The sequence below is a fragment of the Nicotiana sylvestris genome, chromosome 11 (genome assembly GCF_000393655.2).
Source record: "Nicotiana sylvestris chromosome 11, ASM39365v2, whole genome shotgun sequence".
Taxonomy (NCBI): Eukaryota; Viridiplantae; Streptophyta; class Magnoliopsida; order Solanales; family Solanaceae; genus Nicotiana; species Nicotiana sylvestris.
This window is the reverse complement of record NC_091067.1, coordinates 138,147,065-138,166,558: the sequence shown is the minus strand read 5'-3', so window position 1 is coordinate 138,166,558 and position 19,494 is coordinate 138,147,065. Positions and strand designations below refer to the sequence as shown.

At 34.5% G+C, this 19,494-nt stretch overlaps 1 long non-coding RNA gene across 4 annotated transcripts; it reads right to left on the bottom strand.

The window, feature by feature from the left end:
* Positions 1–117: 117 nt before the first annotated feature.
* LOC104215136 (uncharacterized) lies at positions 118–5,757 on the bottom strand. 4 transcript variants are annotated; one of them, XR_011403806.1, is made up of 4 exons: positions 5,741–5,757; positions 5,284–5,355; positions 946–1,047; positions 118–868 (listed from the first exon to the last, which is right to left on the bottom strand). It is a non-coding gene; the product is annotated as an uncharacterized lncRNA (long non-coding RNA). The 4 variants fall into 4 exon arrangements; XR_011403805.1 differs by lacking the exon at positions 5,741–5,757 and adding an exon at positions 5,610–5,689; XR_708101.2 differs by lacking the exon at positions 5,741–5,757 and adding an exon at positions 3,676–3,762 and having other exon boundaries at positions 5,284–5,531.
* Between the last annotated feature and the right edge of the window lie 13,737 nt (positions 5,758–19,494).

The following is a 19,494-nucleotide window of genomic DNA, read 5'->3' as shown; positions in this document are numbered from 1 at the left end:
AATCAAGAAAGGAGCAGCTGCTGGAGAAGTTAACAAAGCATTGCTACTCTCAATCAATTCATGTTGCAGATTAACATCTTTACAACCCCAATGGGAAAATCAGCAGCTACTTGTCTATTGAGCCATTATCAACATCTTTTTTCTTCATATATGATAGCTCAAATAGTTTTGTAGAATAGGCGAAGAGTACATAATTGTAAAGTGCATCATACATATTGAATATATAATCATCAGAAACTTCACTGTTTCAATTTTCATCAATCTGGTGCTACAGTGCAATGCACAACCATAAAACTCTGCTTACCCCAAGCTCACCCCAAGAACATGACTAATTTTTTCCATAGTACAAGCAAATTTTTTGAAACCAACCAAAATCTAATTTCAACTATTCAAGTCCAAGGATGATCAAGATCCTAAATTTTTCCTACTTTTACAGGCAGCTGTGTAGAAGTAAATGTTCTCCCGCTGCTCAATTGCTGTGTATTTACCTCTATTGTTTCCATCAAAACAAACAAAGATGGTGCTTCCATCACGTGCTTTAGGCGTTGTTACTACCTCCTCTCCTTTGAACTGGTTTGTAAAGCACAACTGTAACATATTTTGAACGAAAACGATGTGTTACCCCTAGTGCCACAACTGATCTTGGGGCTTCTCTGTTCTCGATATAGAGATGGTTTAAAACCACATTTTGTGGCAAGGGGAGGGATGCAGATTGATCTCTAGTCGCTTGGTGGTTTAACAAGGTATGGTGCAGATGTGACGGGAGCATTGGCGGTTCCCGCCCTTCATCTTCATTCCCAGGATACACGTTGTTGTAACTTGCATCGGGTGATCTTGGAACTTCGAAACCTATCACAGTGGGTTCATCCTGTCGAGCATAACTTAGAATTAAGGCATAGTTTAAGAAACAGTGATACAATTACTAACAGGAAATTTGCAGCTTACTTGATCTTCACCATATTGATGTGGTTGATTCATGTTTGCTTCAATGAAGAGTAGCACAAACCACCTAAGATGGTCAAAGCTGCACGAGGAGGAATCAATAACCTGAAAAAGGAGAGATTGAATCCTTTAGCTTGAAATGAATCAAGGCCTTAAATTACTAACTATTCAGGTGTCATCCACTCATTAAAGCAAGAGCATATATTTTAAAAGGCTAAATATAATAAGCTTACCAAATGGAAAATAATGATATATACAAATTAGATAAAATACTAAACAGATACTCAAAAAAAAAGATATCCTAAATGGAAACCAAGAAGAATTATGCAGTTCAGATGAACAAAGACATGATACATTATGTTCCTAATTATACATGGCACCTGCAATGGAAGAGAATGACCTTGTTCAATGACGGTTTTAAACTAAGATGGCCGGATTCATGGATTCATGGATTCAAGCAATTCTTTTCTACTATAAAAGCTTCTCAAAAATGTTTAAAACAACATCCTAATCCTATCAAACCTCGATCCAATGAAGGTATTCCCTTGGCAGAAACCTTCATGCAAGATCTATAGAGCTACTCTCCCGAAACATGTCAAGTTCAAATGGACGTCACATGATTGCGACTATGAAGTTACATTGGAGAAAGCGCTTCACTGCTTACAAGAGGTCAAAACTACAGAGTCTCAGCTGCTCTTAATTAATACGAGCACTTGAAACACATTGAATATGAAAGAAAGTATCGACTTCCACTAAAAACGCAGATGCCAATATACCCTAAATGAGTAACCAAGAGAGAGAGAGAGAGATAAAAAGCGTTTCACGGAACGCAACAACACAGGACTAAAATCTCTTAGTATCAATGAGAATAAGAAATAATGGTGCGCGCTAACCTACTTTGTCCTTTAAACAGTTGACCAAGAACCTTCAAGCTGACACACACTTATCCACCAAAGTACCTGCACAGGACTCACATTCTCCTACCTTAAACTCCAATATAGGAAATTTCCTCCAATATAATCAAACTCAATTCTTCCCAATTCGGTCCCACAACCTAGCCAAAAATCAGGTATCAGTGATGGAAGAGCTTTTAATTCTGTCATCACAAAGAACTCCTCCAAGCATAGGCTACAAACTAATCACCCTGCCTCCACTTGATATATGTGCTTAAGCTAAGGGATGGTTTAGTGGTTATGGGTCCAAATCTAAGCCCCATGGTATCAAAATTAGACTCCAGCTCCTTGTGAACAAACTAATCATTCTAATATCTACAGCAAATGAGAAAATTTAGGGAGAAAGAAAGAAAAGGGAAATAGAACAATATGAAATCATACTTTATATCATTAAGAAACCTTAGTGAAATCATTCTACTGAATGATATCTAATACACTACATCCCATTTCAACAAATCAATCGTAAACCTGAAGGTTCTGAAACCACCTCGCTTTCTCTCTACTTGGGGACAAGCTACGGCGGAAAAGAGAAAAAGGGCTTCTTTTATTTTTATTTTGGTTTTCTTTTTTTCTTTTTTCTTTTTTTTTTTGGGGGGGGGGGGGGGGCGGAAGGAGAAACAGAAAATCACATTCTGCATATCAATGAGAAACCACTCTGAAATCATTTTGCTGAACAAATGTAACTATTACTTCCTATTCAAAACTTAAAATCATATAAACTTTCTTTTAACTTTGTCTTGAAAATGGAAAGCATGCGCTTCAATAGCATTCTCCATGTTCTAGAAGCAGAAGAAGGAAACAAATCCAGTGAAAAAGGTAGGCCCCACCTTCAAACTACAATTCACATAAATATCCTCTCTCTCTCTCAGCTACATAATCTGGAAAGCTAATCCACTTAATCAAGGTAGATTACGTCTAGTATACCTCTGGGTTTCCAGTATCCCAACCCAAAGTAGGCATTTCTCACTGCAATATCTTTAGATTAGGTGCAACATCAGTGCAACCCTTGAAAGTGATGTCACGCTCTCAAATAGCAATGTTATACAATCCCAAAATGGAACTTCCTCTACCAACCCGACAATTATAAGTTTGACCGAAAATATGAAAAGACCCATCAAACTTTCGGCATGCATTGAATATTTATAATGTACATGGTATCTCATATATCAAGAGCCCAAACAATGATGAATGAAACGATCCACAGCAATGAATCACAATCCATGTACAACAATAAAAATTTCTACGTGTATTAAATAATGATATATATGGTATTTCAAACCCAAACAATGATGAAAAACACTCCACAGCAATGAAGGATAATCCATTATCCATGTACGATTATAAAATTGCAAGGGCCTCCATTCTATCTATAATAAATTTTCCATCAAAAGTTGCAATTATGAAATGACTACAAATACCTAATTTATTTGACTCCATCTGGTCTCCATTCTTCTCAAAAGTAAAATAATGATGAGGAAAGGAAGAATTTCTATGAAAATATAACTAATAACAGTAGCTTCCAGTAATTGTGCAAATGAGAAAAGGTTGCCTCTTTATGATCCTTGAAACTTTCCAATTATCATAAGCAGCTAGGCTAAATCATAAAAATGTCTACAAGATCTCTTCAGGTTTACACGGATAAATTCACAAGTCCAAGTGAGAGAACCCCAGAACTCCCAGAGAGAGAGAGACAGCAAACTATAACTAAACTGCATGAAGAGCATTCTAGTTTAGCATAGCAACATGTATTCTTATGCAGTATTCAGCGAAAGACTCTCACCTCTTGATTGAATTGCCTCTAACCAAGGATTTTTTATCCAATCCAATCAACATATTTCTTGTTAATTCTCTGTGCACGTCATGTCTCCTGATGCCATTTTCATGTTCATAAGATAAAAATTCATCAACTTCACTGAATTAACACTAAGTAGGTCTGATTTCCAGTTGCAAATAGAGCCCACAGAAATCTTCCAAATTTTCACCGAAAATGCGTATCTTACTGTTGTCCAAGTAAAATTTTGTGTGTTGATCCAAATCTGATGAATGGCATGTCACCATATGGTAGCTATTATTTGTACCTTAGGAAAATGGTTACTATTATTTTATCCTACACTAGTAATGCATGAAAAAAGAAGTTGCAAATATGACCTATTCCATCTCGACTATGATCACATAATGGCTTATAACATGCACATAGATGATTAGATGCTAAGTAGGGTTAAATACATACTGTATAATTTTAAACTATAAGCTTGGAATAACAAAACCTATATATATATATATATTGCACACGTACACATGCAAGTACACAAGCTATACTTAATCCGTACTCTTAGTCCCACTGCTTCCCATTCAAAAGAAATTCCAAATAGGCAAGCTATTTAAACTTCAGCAATATCCCAAATATTCTCAAATCATTTAAAATATGTGAAAAAATCTAGCTTGGCATTGAGCCGTAGCCGTAGTATTGTTGATAAACAATCTCAAAGAGCTGCCAAAGATCCATCGTGACAACTCAACTAAATATTTCTGATAACTGATGTCAAATTGTTAGAATTATCCATAAACAAGCTTGTCCTAATAAAGTTGCAAGCTTTAACTATTGGTTTAGCCCTTCCACTCCACCCAAGCAACCTCATCCCTCTTCCAACCCATCTCCATAAACAACAACAACAATAACAACATACCCAGTGTAATCCCACATCGTGGGTTCTGGGGATAGTAGTATGTATGTATGCAAACCTTATCCCTACCCTTGTGGGGGTAGAGAGGTTGTTTCCAATAGACCTTCAGCTCAAGGAAAGCATAAACACAACAATAACAAAAAGGAATTCGGTAATGTATTAAGCATGAAAAGAAACAGTAACAAAAGCAAAATAGTAAAATGACCCAAGAGAAAGAAACAATATGAAGTACTCTGAAATCCAAAAATAAGAAAACACGAGACAAATAAACCAAAATCTTAACAACTACTACACCTCGACACCAAGCAAGTTGGGTTTGGCTATATGAATCCTCCCAAACTAAGTAGTTCCATTTAAGCTTATCTTAGACCCATACTACATTATGCCTGTGTGTGCTTGCTCACATTGCCAATCTCAAGCCTAGGTAAAGGAGGAGGGTTGCGATAGGTTACGCACTCTCACCCCTCCCCTCACCCAAAAAGAAACCAACCCTAAAAGTACCCCAAAAAAGAAAATATTTGATGACATAAATCATGAAAAAGTTCTAGCAAACAAAACCAATAAAGTAGGGGATCTATACAATCTACATGCATTTATTATAAAGATAATTAAGATTCTACAAACATATATTAACCAAACCAACAGGGAACTACAACAATAAACAATTCATGAACCACAATATAAGTTCCAAAATCTACACTAACCTAATTCAATTGTGCTATGGCTCTTCAATCATACGCTGCAGACCCACAAAACTATCTGCACAAAAACAAATACTGAAAACCCAATAAAATTAAAACTTCACTCCACCAAAAAAATCTGAAAAACTACAAGAACTAGAAAACTAAAAACCCAAATTGATCAACAAAAGGGAGAGCAGAAAAAGATCAAGAATTTGGTAAAAATAAGTTCTTTCAACAAAAAAAAAAAAAACTCCACAAAAATTAGGCAAAGAAGTATATAAAAATAAAAAATCAGTTTACATAGAATAAAAGAATAATCATGGAAGCTAAAAGCAAAAGAATTTTACCTGAGAATGGCCAGGAAATAAGATAAGGGGCCGGGGGGGGGGGGGGATGTTTGAAAATGAAAAAGAAATAAAAACTAACTAAAGAGTCTTTACAGCTTATGAAAGAAGTTTAAGGAAAATGAGAATCTCACCTAGAAGATTCCGCCGTAGAATCTAAAGAATCGATTTTAGAAATTACATGAATTTTATTTGAGGAAATAAGGTAACTCTACTCTCTCATGTGTTCAAATTGTTATAAAATAAAGACTTTAAAGTAAAGAAATCAAAGATAAGTAGAGAGACATAAAGATTTATTATTCAACTTCAAATTCATTTACATAATGAACTGAAATCTCTTTTATCTATAGAAGAAAAAAAGTTGATGTGTAAGTTGCTACTGCAAGCTGCTGTGTAAGCGATTTGTAAGTTGCTTGTAAGCTGCTACTGCAAGCTGCTGTGTAAGCTTCTTGTAAGCTGCTACAGTACCAGATATAGATAATCTTCTGTCGGGGGTAATATTTATCCATAACGGAGTACCGAAATGATAAGCTTCTTCAGGAAGCTTATTTACAACGGAGTACTAAATGAACATCCATAATATAATATCTATTTATAACACTCCCCCTTGGATGTTCATTAAAAGATAATGTGCCTCATTAATACCTTACTAGAAAAACCCCGTGGAAAAAAATCCTAGTGAAGGAAAAAGAGTACACATATTTAGTAATACGCATTGCTAGGTGTCTCATTAAAAACCTTATAAGGAAAACCCCGTGGGAAAAAACCTTAGCAAGAAAAAACGAGTGCATCGCGTATTTTACTCCCCTTGATGAAAACCTTGTTTCAAATATTCGAGTCTCCGCATTCCAATCTTGTATATCATCTTCTCAAAATTTGAATTTGTAGAGAATATTATCCACCACTATTTCAGATCGATTTAAATTAATCTCATCAAACGAAGAAGCTGCTACAAGTCATTTCATTGAGTTGCTTGCAACCTGCCGGCATCAGCTGCTTGTATAAAACTTCAGTGGAGTACTAAATGGATAATAAAACCTTACCAGGAAAAATTCAGTGGGAAAAAACCCGAGCAAGGGAAAAATAGTACAGTGCAGAGACTTGGGTATATCTGGACCAAGAAGTTCATCATTCTCTTCTGGAGGTAAGAACGGATCCTTAATCCGTGTAGGAGAAGAACTATATCTTGCTAGTAAATTAACAGAAAATGCTATGTCAGGCCTTGTAGCACTAGCAAGATACATTAATGCACCAATTGCACTGAGATAGGGTACTTCGGGACCAATGAGTTCCTCGTCCTCTTCTGGAGGTCGTAACAAATCCTTATCCACTTCAAGTGATCGAACAACTATTTTGTACTCAATGGGCGCTTTGTCCATGTAAAAGCGTTTTAAGACCCTTTCTGCATAGGCAGATTGATGGATAAAGATCATGTCCGCTAAATGTACAATTTGCAGACCAAGACAAAAATTTGTCTCATCAAGATCTTTCTTAAGATATTCAATTGTCTTTTGGAGCTCTTCTGGAGTTCCAACAAGATTTATGTCATCAGCATAAATAGCAAGTATATCAAATTCTGAATACATAGACAAATAATATCATATATGTAACTTTCTTTCAGTAAATATTCACTGAGGCGATAATACCACATACACCCAGATTGCTTTAAACCGTACAAAGATCTTTGTAATCTGATTGAGTACATTTCCTGAGATTTGAATATGCTTCAGGCATTTTAAATCATTCGGGGATCTTTATAGAGATTTGATCAAATGAGTCACATAGGTTATGACTCGCATTTAAATGGCATGACATCTTCAGGCGTCTGGACTACTGGTTCGATCCTCACAATATTTCACAGTATTTTTCACTATATTGTATCAAATATATCGTCGAGGATCATTTTGTATCGGTTCGCAAGAGACATAACTTGTTGAGATCTCATCACTTTCTTTATATTCAGGTACCTGAATTTCTTCTGGAGTTTCATGAAATGTTATGTTGTGAGCTCTTCTAGAGCTCATTTCCTCCTCATTATGATCATTTGATCATTAGCTCCTTATCATTTTTCAAGGATTGTTACCTTTGGAACAGATTGGTCTACCACGCTTCATGCGTACAGTAAACTCTATCCTTCAGGGACTTTAAATTTTTAATAGGAGCATTTACAACTAAAATATGATATTTGATTTTGGATCAGCAAATGCTTCTGGCATTTGACTTGAATTATCTTCTAAGTGAGGATCATATTAATGATAATTCGATTCATATAGCATATTTTTCAGCTGTTTATTCCATCCTCCAAATATTAGAAAACTAACATATATTCTCAATCTTCTTTGGGAAACATATCTTTGTGCATTGTGATAGAGAAATTAATCATATACCACACATCAAAAGATAGTAAAAATATTTGGTTTCTGATCTTAAACCAATTGTGGGGGGGAGGACTTATCATATATTGTTGGTCTGATGCATACAAGTGTTGTTATATGCAATTTAGAAAATCTTAGACCAACACATAAGCTTTGTTCTCATAAGCAATGGTTTAGCCATTAATAGGAGGTATTCAATGCTAAACCAGCTTGGATGTAAACCAGCATTATCAAGATGAACTGTCTTGATTTCATAATCTGAAAGTTTTGCTCTTAGTTGAGAAAAGCAATTTCAAATGTCAAACTGAAGGTTGACAATGAACACACATGTAATCATCTTATATATGCATCTATAAGTGGTTCACATGATAGGTGAATGAGCCCATATTCACCTTTTATATATTCCAGAATTCAGGGGTCTTAGTCCCAACTTTAGCTGGTATAACCAATTTATTATGAGAACAAGTAGCACAAGAGAATTCTTGAAGAGTCTTCTAGTTCTTCAGTATATGCTTATCTGAATCTCAAATAGCTCATTTAAAAATTGCAAATAAAAACTTCAAGTTTATCATGGCATGTGTTATCTCTTAATAAACTTCTGGTTTACTATGACATAAACTTTTGCATTAGTAAACTTCTGATTTATTGTGATTGCTTTTGCATTAGTAAACTTCTGGTTTACTCTGATATATGATATAGTACAAAATTGAAGAATAAGGCGGGTAACTTCTCATATACATATTATTTTACCCCATATGATTGTGGAAACATGAAGATTTTCAATCTTCCAATCATTTGTAGTCTCAATATGATAGTCAGTTGTATTAGTAAACTTCAGGTTTACTACAACATATGTTTTGACCATAATCATATAATATGAATGACATATTTGTATATAAACTCTTCGAAAGCCTTCATTTATTATCCATAATTTAATATTTATCAGACACTATTGGTGTCATATGTTTTCTAGACAAACAGTTAGCTCTTCAGGAGTTGTTGATATATTTTGTACTATCAAATATTGCTCAGACACTTCCGGTATCATGAGAGAAAATCATAATAAAATGAACATTATAAAGACAATTCTAAATTTATAAATGTAAGAAATTAAGAATTTCAGTATATTTACCACCAACTTTGTGACAAATATCTCTTTCAGGGAGAAATGTCATTAACATCTGAATATTTTATATCAAAGCGGCAACCACATAATCATTACATCCTTCAGGGAAAGATACATGAGTTGTTATTTCCTTCGGGGAACTCGATAACTAACCATAACATATTAATGTGGTTGTAGTACAAAGCATTCTAGAAGAATGCTTTTTGCCTTAGAATGATTATTAATAAAATTATTTAAGATATTTTACGTACAACGGGTACGTGCGGCAATGATCTTTATGCCACAAAAATAAATTTTATATCCTTTGTTATTCTACCTCTTCAGGAGGTGAGTTGTGGTATTTCTTCATTCACTCTAGGGAATGAAAATGTGCTTCAAAAATAATTTTGAATAGCTTCTTATTTTGTTTAAGCACAGAAAGACACAGTTTCATAATATTTTCCTGCGTCAGGAGATAATTTCAATTGTGTTACTTCTTGAGGAGCAAATTTAAAATACGAAATATTGAGTATATATTCCTTCAATCATATTACCTCTTCTGGAGGTGAATTGTAATATATTCACATCAAAAGCGCGTTCATATTTACGAGCTTTATTAATATTGTCACATTTACTTCAGGAATGGATTAATATTTATCAAAAGTTCTCATCCTTCAGGGAACGGAACATAATTATTTGAACGTGAATTAATCACACCAAATTGTGTGATGGCTTAGAACCTCTTTTAAGAAATTGCTACTTTAGGAGCAAATCGAGGCATGCAAGTACAGTAGAGAAATTTTCTCTAACTTATCTTCAATTGTAACCATAGAAAGCTTAAATTATCACTTTTGGTGGTTATAGGCATATACCACTTCTGGTGGTTAACAAATTTTAGTTACAATGAGATATACAAAACATAACCACTTCTGGTGGTTATATATTTCTTGCAAACTCTGCTGGAGTTTAAGTGGATCTAACAATGTTATCCACTTTGTAATCCTTTATTAAGATAATTAGGATGAAGAAAATAAATACCAAAATAGGTATTGTATACGTAGCATATAACCAAGCAAGTGATGATAAAGATATTAAAGCAAATATAAGCAAAAGACACAAGTTACTTTACATAAATTTGGCCACTCCAGACGTAAGTGATATCCACATCTCTACCGCCAAGAAGAAAAGCTCACCACCTCAAGGATATAATCTGCCTTATGATGCTCGGAATGAACAAGATCAAACCACGGATGTAAAAGCATCATCTTACATCAAAGATAAACACTGAAATAGAAATTAAATTTGAAGTAAGTGCTCAAAATGGCAGAGTCTCGTTCTGATAACGTGTTATAAAATAAAGAACTTTAAAGTAAAATCAAAGACAAGTAGAGATACAGAGAAAGATTTATTATTCAACTTCAAATTCATGTGCATAATGAACTGAAATCTCCTCTATTTATAGAAGAAAGGAAGCTATGCTGCTACTACAAGCTGCTGTGTAAGCTGCTTGTAAGTTGTTTGTAAGCTGTTGTGTAAGCTTCTTGTAAGTTGCTTGTAAGCTTCTACTGTACCAGATATAGATAATCTTCTGTCGGGGGTAATATTTATCCATAACGGAGTACCAAAATGATAAGCTTCTTCAGGAAGCTTATTTACAATGGAGTACTAAATGAACATCCATAATATAATATATTTATAACACAAATAATTTTCTCAAAGAAATAAAAGCTAGATATCAAAACAGGAAAACAGAAATACCCAAAGAAAAATAATTGGGCTTGATTCATTATTTAAGAAAGGTTAAAATAGCACGGTCTAGCTAGTTTTCGGACTGGTCTTCAAAAATAGTCAGCGCTTACCAAGTCATTAAAAATTAGCCACTATTTTGCTGCAACAAAGACCGGTCCAGCATAATATACTGGAGTTCGGTGCACCTGTGTATGAACTTCCAGCATATTATGTTGGACCAGTATACTTTGCTGGCTCCAATATAATATACTGGAGACTGGAGCACCGGTGCTCCAAACTCCAGTATGTTATGCTGGACCGGTATATTATACTGGAATTCCACTATATTATGCTGGAGTATTTTTCCGGATTTTGGACAGTATTTTCGTTCAGATTTATCTTTACATGAAAAGTGACTAAATTTCTATTACTTTTGAAACTGTGGCTATTTTTGAATGACCACTTGTAAATCTGGCAATTTTTTAATTTCTCCCTTAAGAAAGAGTAGATGGCCCAAGTTATAACTAATCTCCCACTATTTTGTTGCAACAAAGACCGGTCCAGCATAATATACTGGAGTTTGGTGCACCTGTGTATGAACTTCCAGCATATTATGCTGGACCGGTATACTTTGCTGGCTCCAATATAATATACTGGAGACTGGAGCACTGGTGCTCCAAACTCCAGTATGTTATGTTGGACCGGTATATTATACTGGAACTCCACTATATTATGCTGGAGTATTTTTCCGGATTTTGAACAGTGTTTTCGTTCAGATTTATCTTTACATGAAAAGTGACTAAATTTCGATTACTTTTAAAACTGTGGCTATTTTTGAATGACCACTTGTAAATCTACCAATTTTTGAATTTCTCCCTTAAGAAAGAGCAGATGGCCCAAGTTATAACTAATCTCCCGTTAAGGACTTGTTAAATTAAGAGAAACTTTCATAAACCACTATGTTTTAGTGGTTATTAGCTAGTTATACCTATCATTTACTATATTACTTCCTATAGCTATTTTTTCAGGTTTTTTAGAGTGTATTCAATGTATTTAAGCTATTGTATTCATGAATACAGTAGCATTTTTATACGTGAAATAGGGGATTACAGCTAGACAGATTTTTGTATTCGACTGTATTCCCGACGTAAAATAGGGGATTACAGCTATTTTTAAACAGAAAGTGAATCAATTAACATAATAGACTCCTAATATAACTCAACAAACTCAATTATAACAAACAAAATTTGTATTTTCAGTTACAAAAAAGATTCTCAACCGAAAAACACCCCAAAAATATAGAGAAAATATGCTGAATATTTTTTCCAGTCGATAAATACAACAAAAACAGAGCAATTTGAATATATATATATATATATATATATATATATACATCTGAATACATAAATTATTTTAATTAAAAAAATATATGAATACATTCATGGAATACAGCGAGACAGTGAATACAATAAAATACATGAAATATGGTGAGATACATTGAAATACAATAAAAAAAAGACAATGAATACAATAAAACACATGGAAATACAGCGAGATACATTGAAATATATTAACAGAAAATTCAAGTTGCTCAGCCCCAAACTCCGTCGTCTTTGTTTAAGAACAACCCTAATGTCGTCTCGTTGAGAGGGCCGCGATTCTGACTCGAAACGCCATTGTTCCTGTCACCATAATACCCTCACGTGCGCTTTAAAAAACCTATTCTTTACAAATGAATTTGAATGGCGCTTGTGGATTGGGATGGAAAACCCCAGATTGGGCAGAACCCTAGAACGACGAAGAAAAGAGGAAGACAGAGATTTATATAGAGTTTTGTTTCTAAATTCCAGATTGGTAATATAATCTGAAGAGAAAAGGAAGACGCAGAACCCTAGAACCCTCATGTTTCGATCCGAGCAGCAAACAACTTTCTAGCATTACAATGCTTTCGTCAATTTTTCTCTCTCATTCCCGTTTCGATTTGTATTTGGGAGAATTGTGTAATGACCTGACTAGTCGTTTTAAGAATTAGCGTCCCATTCAACGGCTTAAGACCTTGAAAAGCTTCGTAACATGTATTATAACTCGCGTGTGTAATCAAGTTTGGTTTTCAGATAATTTGGGATCAATTGGAAGAAAAATTCTAATTTAAGAAGCTTAAAAGAAAACAGTTGACCAGAGAGTTGACTTTTATGTAAATGACTTTGGAATGGAATTTTGATGATTCCAATAGCTTCGTATGATGATTTTGGACTTATGCGCATATTCGGATTTGGATTTGGAAGTCCGTATGATAATACGGCGCATTTTGGCAAAAGTTGGGAAATAGATGATTTTTGGAAAGTTTGACCGAGAGTTGACTTTTTGATATCGGGGTCGGAATCCGATTCTGAAAATTAAAATAGCTCCATTATGTCATTTATTACTTGTGTGCCAAATTTGAAGTCATTCCAGATTCATTTGATATGTTTTGGCACAAGTTTTGTAAATTGAAAAGTTTGAAACTCATAAGTCCGAATCGAGGTGTGAATTGACGTTTCAATATTTGCTTGGAATGATTTGAAACCCTAGGTAAGTCCATATGATGTTTTAAGACTTGTTAATATATTTGTTGAATTCCCGAGGGCCTCAAGTGGATTTTGGATGGTTGATGGAGTTTAACTTGGGCATTTCAAGAATGTTTCGATGTCGTTTCTTCAAGAATAAGTGGTATCATATTAAGAAAATGAGCTCCAAATTCAGTTTTGATTGAAGCATTAGATGCGTATCGAAATTTTGGAGCCATAGCAAAAAGAATCGTCCAATTCGGACATCGTATGAGAGAGTTATGCCCATTTTCGTGTCGGGGAAAAATAATTTCCCATCGCCAGCGCCCAGGGTAGCGCGGGGCGCCATCCATGGCGCCGGGATTATTTTTGGCTACTGGAACCGGCGCCACAGGAAGCGTCCGGCGCCACCTGTGGCGCCCGAATCGTAAAATGTTATAAAACAGGGGTTTTGGCCATTTTTTGACAAAAATAGAGTTGGGGGAGCTTGGTTTGGGCGATTTTCAGAAGGGTTTTCACAAATTTGAATGAGGTAAGTGTTATTTATCATAAATCCTTTATAGATAATGATTCTACACTCATTTACATCATGAATCTATGAATTTATGGAAGAAAAATCAGATTTTTTTCCAAATCTTCCAAAGACGAAAATATAAGATTTGAAAGCCAATCCGATGTCGGAATTCGATAATTTTTGTATGGCTGAACTCGTATCGGAATGGGTTATCACATTTTGTGAGTTTCGTATGATTCCGAGAAGTGGGCCCCACGGGCAATTTTTGAGTTAAATTTCAGATTTTAATTCGAAAAATTAGTAAATTCATATGGAATTAATTTCTACTATTTGTATTGAGTATATTAAATTATTTGTGACTAGATTTGAAGCCTTTAAACACGATTTTCAAGGCAAAGGTTTATTGGAATCTTGAATTTGGTTGCAAAGCGAGGTAAGTGTTTGGTCTAACCTTAGCTTGAGGGATTAGGAATTGTGTCATAATTGTTATGTGTTATTTGTCGAGTATGACGTACAGGCATGGTAGTATCTATACGTTGGAGTCAAGCATGCACGTGAGTCTTATACTTTGATTAATGTGACTCTTATTTGACTTAACTAAAGAGTTTCGCCTCTCCTATTGTTGTGTTATATTTTCATAGCTACTTGATTCGTGTTGCTTTCCTTATTATTGACTTATATATAGTAGGACTATTGTTATGTGTTAGTTTCCCCATTATTGAACTATTTCATTTATGCCAGTATTCTTTTCTGTGGTTATTCCTTGAGCTGGTCCTACTATTTTTCTCGTGATTTATAGCCCCTGAGTTGATTTACTCGTCTTACCTTGTATTATTATCATTTGTTATTGTTATATGTATTGCGGTGATATCTGATCCTTCTGTTGTGATGTAACTGTTGATTCTGTTGGTTGTGTTGTGTATTTACTTTGGGACTACGGGTTAGATTCTCGAGAGATCCCCCTGCACATTCATATTGAGGATACCAAGAGATCCTCGGGATACCAAGAGATCCCTAGCATTCATAGTGAAGATACCAAGAGATCCCTAGCATTCATATTGAGGATACCAAGAGATCCTCGGGATACCAAGAGATCACTAGTATGTAATGAGGGTACCAAGAGATCCTCGGGATACCAAGAGATCCCTAGTATGTAATGAGGATACCAAGAGATCCTCGGGATGCCAAGAGATCCCTAGTATATAATGAGGATACCCAGAGATCCTCGGGATACCAAGAGATCCCTGGTACAGATTGAGGATACCAAGAGATCCTCGGGATACTGAGAGATGTCGGTTCTTATCGTAGTGATTGTTTTAGCCTCTGTTTCGGTTATTGCATTCCTTACTTTCTCGTATTAACATTCTTATTGTTAGCTTGCCACTGAATTGCTTATCTTATCTGTCATACTTTATATCTTATTTTATCTCAGTAGGGCCCTAGCCGCTGTACTCCTTCCGTGATTATTCTGTCTCCGTTGAAATTGTGGTTATCAATTCAAGTGTTTTAATGGTTTAGATTCCTTTACGGCTGTGATCTTTTATGTGGGAATCTATAGTGTTGACAATACCTCGCCCTATTTGTTATATATATATATATATATACCTCGCCCTATTTGTTATATATATATATATATTCAATACTTCAAATTTCAACAATTGTTACATTTTTAACTCAATTAATTTCTCAGTTAAATTTTCCTTAAACCGTTTGAGGTTGTACTTTACTTAAAAAGGAATTTCTTCTATGTTTTGATTTATTGATTTATCGTATTAAAGGTAATAATTCATTCGATATTGTACTTTAATTGAAAATGGTATTTCCTTTATCAAATGATTTCAAAAAAATAACTTCATCTTTTCTTGTTGATTTCCTATTTGTGTTGGGAGTTGTACTCTACTTTATGTTAAGTGAATGAGGCTCCTTGAACACTCTTAATTGTATTGGGTTATGGAACCTATGAATCGAGTAATATGAGGATATTGTTGTGCAATATGAGGCAGAAAAATATGGGCACGAGGTGCCATGAAAATATGAAAGTAGGTTGAGACCTATATTGTTTATGATTATAAACTGAGGTGTCACAAGGTGACCTTCACTTGAAAGAATTATATTCAAAAGATGCTTACTTGGAAGTTACTTATTTGAAGGAAAAATATTCGAAATATATTTATTGAAAAACATATTATCTTAGAGATTATTACTTGAAGGATTTATAGGCGAAAGATTTATATTTGAACGACTCGATTAATTGATTGCACTTGTATTTATTATTTGTTGAGAAGCATTTATGGTATTCTTGTTGCCTGCTACTTATATCACTGGTTGATCATTGTTGCCATCATTGTTATCTGCTTCCTATTATTTTGTACGCTATATTGCACAGGTTTATTTGGTAGTCTGGTCCTAGCCTCATCACTACTTCGCCGAGGTTAGGCTAGGCACTTACCAACACATGGGGCCGGTTGTGCTGATACTACACTTCTGTATATTTTTTTGTGTACAGATCCGGGTATTTGATCGTTAGTGGCTGTGCGGATCATTGCAGTGGAGACTCAAGGTAAACCTGTTGTAGTACGTTCGCAGGCCTCGGAGTCACCTTCAATTGTACTTATTTCTATATGTTCTTTTTGTTCGAAACAATGATGTATTTATTTTGTATAGCTATTCTTAGAAAGGCTTATGACTAGTACCACCGGTTTTGGGAATTGTAATTTGATCAGAGTAATTTAATTTAAAGTTAATAAATATCAAGGTTATTTCAGTTAATGTTAGGCTTACCTAGTTTAGAGACTAGGTGCCATCACAACTTCTTCGGAGGGATTTTTGGGTCGTGACAAATTGTGGTTGTATTCATGGAGAAAGACTGGAGTTGAGAGAGAGAGGGTGGAGAAAAATCTGAAAGAATGAGAGAGAAAAATAATACAATGCGTATTTTATGGCTTAAGAGTAGGAGGTGACCGTAAATAGATATTTGGCTATAAAAATCAAAAGGTAGCTATGTAATATAATTTCTTAAAAGGGTATTTATTTAAAATAAATAAGGTTCAACCTTTGCTATAGGAGGTAAAAATTCCTTAAATTAAATATGATGAGGTTTAATTATCTTTGTAATCTTGTTTAATTAACTTAATGGTTAATTAAATATGATAGGCCATTGCATTGAAGCAGTATTGAGCCATATCTATATTATATTAAAAGCAGGGTAGTGAAGCATGTATTTAATCCAAGTAGTGTATTGAGAAAATGTCACTTGGCACTTTTAAAACATAAATCTAAATAGATTTTGAACATAATCTAAATAGATTTTGAACAAAATCTAATAAGAATCGGGATAAAATCTAATAAGAAATATCAATAAATTTTTTGAATTAATACCTATATTCCATACCCATAAATGGTGCATTCATCAATCAACACTAAATCATACCAATCAAATATAATCTAACGTTGAATGTAAAGTAAGATTTTGTTACTAATTGATCCAATATTTTTCTCATTTTAATAAAACATGAAAAGAAAAGAATCAAAAAATTTAGAGTAATAATTACTAATTTCAAAACTAAGTTAAAGAAAATGTAATCAATTAGTGAATATTTTAACTTTTTAATTTTTCAATTTTTTTTTGGGTCAAGCATGCGATTTTGATACTAATTGCTCTAGATCTTTTGCCTATGTTAACAAAACACACACACCAAAAAATCAATATGACATTTTTGTTTATACTTTGAATGAAGTAAAAATCAAATCTTAGCTTTAAATATGACATTACTTTTATTAAAGGTAGATTAAATAGGAAAAATCAATTAAAATATCATGTAGAAAAAAATACAAACAGGAAATAGAAATAATATGTGGATATTTATAATTTGAATATAGACAGAAAATTACAAAATTGTGAAAAATAAATAAATAATAAGTAATTTCGGAGTAAAACAAATATACTTATATTATATTAAAAGGAGAGCAGTGAACGGAATGTTAATCCAAGTGACAAGGTAATAAAAGTTATTAATAATTTAATAATAAGAGTGCATAATATCATATAAAAATAATGAACATAGAGTTATTCAATAATTATATGATTTTTTTGGTAAATATTTTATTCTTTCTTCAAGTAATAGGTAAAATTGAAATATACATAAAAATTCAGGATACAATATTAATAATAATTTCCTTTGCCCTCAAGTTTTTTGACAAGGTTTGATCAATAATGATTCATTTACCTTAATTTTTTTTTATAGATTTTGCCAATAGGTATTAAGAAAAAAGACGAGGTACTGCATTTGAATTTTTTTTTCCAACTTGACATAGTTATTTGAAAATTAGTTCTCAAGAACGTCTAGCACTTCTTATTTAGTAGCAAGAAATGAATCATAAAAATGAGATCAATATCAAAAAAAAAAAAAATGTGAATAAAACAGTGTAAAGGTTGCATCGAGGAAATCAATTTTATTCTGGCAACATAAACTTCCACAGTGCTATATCAAGAAAACTATTTTTTATTGTGACGTCCCAAAGGGTCATCACCGTAGTTCTTTCTTGTTCCGCGCTTCCAAGGCCTTGAAAACCTCTCTTTTAGTTGCCTCGATTTGCGTGCGTAATTCGGGCGCGTAGCCGGAAAGTTTTATGTTAGAATAAGTGAATTATGTGAAAAAATTGATGGATTTTGATATTAATATGCATAATATTGACTTCGGTCAATATTTTGGGTAAACGGACCCGAACCTGTGATTCGACGGTCCCGGAGGGTCCGTAGAAAAATATGGGACTTGGACGTGTGCCCGGAATTAAATTCCGAGGTCCCAAGCCTGAGAAATGAATTTTTGTGTGAAATTATTTTCTGAAATTAATTAAGAAAAATGAAGAAGGAAATTGATCAGAAAACTGTGGTATCGGGCTCATATTTTGGTTCCGACGCCCGGTATGAGTCTTAAATATGTTTTAAGCACTATCTGTAAAGTTTGGCTAAAAACGGACGTCATATGACGTGTTTCGGATTTAAAGTGGGGAATTTGAGTTTTATGAAAGTTGAAAGAAAATCATGTGTTTTGAGGCTTGATTCTATGTATATGATGTTATTTTGGCGATTTGATCGCACAAATGAGACAGTAAGATGTTTTTTAGATCATATGTATGTTTGGTTTGGAGTCCCGAGGGCTCGGGTGAGTTTTGAGTGGGGCCCGGGAGGTCTTAGACTTAAAAAAATGCAGGTTCAGGTGTTGCAGGCCCAGCGCGGCCGCGGCCGTTTCCGCGCGGTCTGCGCTAGCAGCCAAGCGGCTGCGGTGCTTTTCTGTGCGATCCGCGTGGTGGGGGTTCAGAGGGTCGGTAGCCAGGTCGACCAGCGCGGCTGGCACCAAATCAGTGCGGTCCGCGCTGGGTGGGTTCAGAGAACCCACTTCTTCCCTCCCTCGGTGCGGTCGCGGTACATTTCCGCGCGGTCCGCGCTGGCAGCCACGCAGCCGCGGTGCATTTCTGCGCGGTCCGCGCCAGCCCCCAGCAAAGTATATAAACTCGGGATTTTCAGTCATTTTTCCACTTTTCAAAAACCCAAAACCTAAGAGGCGATTTTCCAAACAACTTTTCTTCTCCAAAACGATTGGTAAGTGATTTCTAACTT